At 53.6% G+C, this 3,649-nt stretch overlaps 1 pseudogene; it reads left to right on the top strand.

Moving 5' to 3' along the window:
* Positions 1-3,293: 3,293 nt before the first annotated feature.
* LOC144825888 (small Cajal body-specific RNA 14) lies at positions 3,294-3,422 on the top strand (annotated as a pseudogene).
* The last annotated feature ends 227 nt before the right edge of the window (positions 3,423-3,649 follow it).

Consider the following 3,649-nt stretch of genomic DNA (forward strand, 5'->3'; position numbering starts at 1 on the left):
CAATAGATACTCTGATTGAATGGGAAATAACCCCAACCGGTGGCAGTAAATAAGAGGCCACTAATAGCAACAACACTTTCCACGCCCATCCGCCCCTTCTGAAACAGTTACAGAAATGGCAGTGCATTGCCAGTGGGGCTCCCTCAACTCCCTCAGAGGTATCCGGTATCCTCCACTCCTTGCTGCCGTCATCACTACAGTGATACTCCGTCTGCCCCTTACACCACCGGCAGCCTCCACCTTCAATGTTCTGCACAATACTCCACGAAGGGTCTAGCTTCCCTCGATCACTTTATTTGTGGGCTGTTAGACGTCATTCATAACTGCAGCCGTTGCACCCATAACCCCACTAGACGTGTGACTGTCCCTGTTGCCTCATTCACTCAATACCTCTCCTACCACCGTAACTGGCTACACCTCATTCATTTACACCATGGACCCTCCACCTCCCATGACGACGAGGAGGCTCTCCGCAGTATTCAGTCACCCCCTCCGTTAATACCCCCACCCCCTCACCATGATTGCGGCTCGTTCTCTCCTCCGGTCTCTACCTCCTCCTGTCACTTCCTCTCCTCCCAAGGAGTTGAACATCCAGGTCGGCGGGCAGCACACGACCTGACGCCTAGGAAGGCGGGGTCGTGGTGGAGTGGAGTGGTTAATAGACAATGGGGCGTGGACTTCTAATGGATAACCAGGAAGAGTAGCTGTGTAGACAGAGGGAAAAGACTACGAAAGAGGGTGTCATCTTAAAGTGGGACCGCTTATTGTGAAAGTGTGGGAGTTAGAGGGAGGAGTCGTGGGGCGCAATGAGGCTAGCAGATTGCGCGTCACCTGACTTATCATGTCACAGTGATCACAGAGAAATAGCGTCAGTCCTAGGAGTAGGAGCAAGTCTGAACTTGCTCAAATTTGTCACTCGAGCCTCTCTGGGCTCGCAAAAGGAATATGGGCTGGAGCCTCTCGGGGCTCTGAAGGACAAGGAACCGGCACTGCGGAGCCTCTCGGGCCTTAAATGAAGAAAATGCCCCCAGAGCCTCTCGGGCTCTCAATCGACAAATGTGCGGCTTTCTGGGGCAGTGGGGCCCCTCACGGGGGACCCGCGAACACGTGGGCGCCTTTGTTTGGAGTCCCCCCCTCTGGGGGACTCGAGATGCCTGTAGTGCCCCCTTGAAGCCCTCGTGACTTCACAATGGCAATGAGCGCGAGCTCGCGCTACGGGGGGGGGGGCGACACCGACAATGTGTCCCGGCGCCCCTCCCTCTCCTTCTGCCCCACTCACCGGGTGTCTCGCGGCGGCTCTGCTCCTTCTCCCGGGGCTCTCCCTTCGCTCGGGAGCCTCGGCAGGGCATGGCAGGCTGCTTCCTGCTTCTTCGGTCCTCCCAGCAGCCAATCACCGCGCAGGTCGCCCGGCGAGCCTCCCGCTGCCTAAACCAATGGCAGCGCGGCTCCCGGGTGACGTCAGCGGTTGCTCCTTCGGCGTCTCCTCTGACCTGGGGCTGAGGCGGTGATGCGGGACTGAAGAGGGGTGGGCTCCCTCGATTAAATTAAATAAAATATCCAAACGGAGTCGGCACACGCAACCACGGGCAAATAAAGGTGGCAAATGAGCGGGGTGGCACCCGCGCCGCTTGGTCACCACACAGGGTGAAGGTACACCAAGCGCTAGCAGCGAGGAGAAAGCACTCTCAAGTGCTCAACGGAGAGTGAAACCACGCCACGGAGAGTGAAACCACGCCCAGGGAAAAAATCGCGGGAACGCCCCCGAATCTGGTCGGGCCTTGACGGACAGATCTCTGTTCCAATGGCTAGCCTCCATTTATGGAGCTAGCCAATGGAACAGAGGGCGGATTCAAGTGTCCCTTACTGAAAACTAAAGATTTCTCTGGGGGCGAAGCTAAAGCTCTGTGCCCCAGGCAAAACCTAAAAATGAACATACTACCTTTACGTCATTTTATATTTTCCACTTTGCCATGCATGCCAGCGCTTTTTTAATAGAAGAAAACAACCTAAAATAAGCACCAAGTTTGCTTATGGAAAAAGGGGGACTAGTACTCCTGGGCTTTCGGGGCTATTGTATGGCAATCAACATTATAAATTGGACTAGATTTATGGAAGCAAGTCTTATGTGAATTACTTTTTAAGCCTGTTCCTTGGTAACAAACCTACAGGTTTGATAATTAAAAAAACTGAAAATCCATAATCCAAAGTCTTATGATTCAGCACACTGAAATCCTGGCACACTTGTTATAATCTCACAAATTCTTGCAGAAACCCCATTGGGAACTATATGTTTCAATTTAGAGGAATATACCACGTCCCAAGCATGCCACAAACCTTTAAACATCTGATACATTTGGTTGGCCCAGTCAAGAGGCTAGTGGGTTCTTAGTACAGGTCTTCCTATAGCAGGCCCTGGGCCCCTAGCTCTAGTTCTAAGTTTAGTTACTCTCAACTGCTGTGCTTGCAGAGGCTTAGGCCTGTGCCGTGGTGGATCAGAATCTTATGTGTAAAGCAAAGAAGGCATAATTTGTAACAGTGGTTATGCCCTCACCACCCTCGATCCGCAATCATGCCCCACTTCAACAAGGAACATACATAGATTGCTTGAGTGACAAATATACAGTTTCCCCTCAGGAAGAGCCTTAGCAAGAGCCTTTAGGGCTAAAGGACAGCCCTCTCCAAGCCACAGTTTCAAAGTTGAACCAATTTGATACTTGCTAAAACTGTTATCTGAACTATTGTACAGACAATCTTGAGGAATAGGGTTTCCAGTATCAATGCACTAAATAACACAAGTGCCTTCTGCTTGTTTTTTTAGGTCTCCTGGCGTTTAACAGCGCGTCAGCGCTGTGTCCGCCAGGAGATCTTTTGTTGCGGACTATGCTTCCCAGGAGACAGCACCGGCCGCGCGCAAAGGCGATCGGCGTAGGCCACGCGCGCGCGAACACGCTCAGCTGCCGTCTCCTGGGAAGCTCCAACACCCTACATGCATGCGCATGCGCATACGCAGAGACACACACACACACACACACACACGAGCGCCCATGCACGCATGCACCCCCACATAAAGAGAACTCACCCCTGCTGTCGCATACACGCATACACACACACACACACACACACACACACACACACGTGCATCAAGCGCCCCCGCCCCGCCCCCCCCCGCCGCCACTTACTGCTACTCCGGTCTTCAGCTGCCACCGCGGGGCTCTCTCTAGGGCATGGGCTTCTCTCCGTGGGCGCGGCTTCTCTCCGTGGGCGGTTCGATCCCCGGCCGCTCCTCCTCACACGTGGGTGTCCTCCCTGACGGTTGCATGCGTCAGTAATACCATGTGACCCCAAGGCAGCCACGTACAGCAACGAGAGGGGGCCCACTGCCGACAGGACCCCCAGGTGCCTGTGCTACGGCTCCCTACAGCATTTTAAAGGCGGCGCGAGGACGCCGCGCGAACCTGCACCGAGATATGGAGATACTGAGACAGGGAACAAACCAAACGTTTCCACCGAAATTTGTACAGACTGGAGCAGTGCGTAGGGTTCAGTGCACGCGCGTGTGTGTAAATAAGTGCGAAGTGGGGATGGGCAGGCCATTTTACAAGCATGCAAAACACACTTTGACGTAAAGGCTCTAGGTTCTGTAATAACT

This window comes from Lissotriton helveticus, chromosome 3_1 (assembly GCF_964261635.1).
Source record: "Lissotriton helveticus chromosome 3_1, aLisHel1.1, whole genome shotgun sequence".
Lineage (NCBI taxonomy): Eukaryota > Metazoa > Chordata > Amphibia > Caudata > Salamandridae > Lissotriton > Lissotriton helveticus.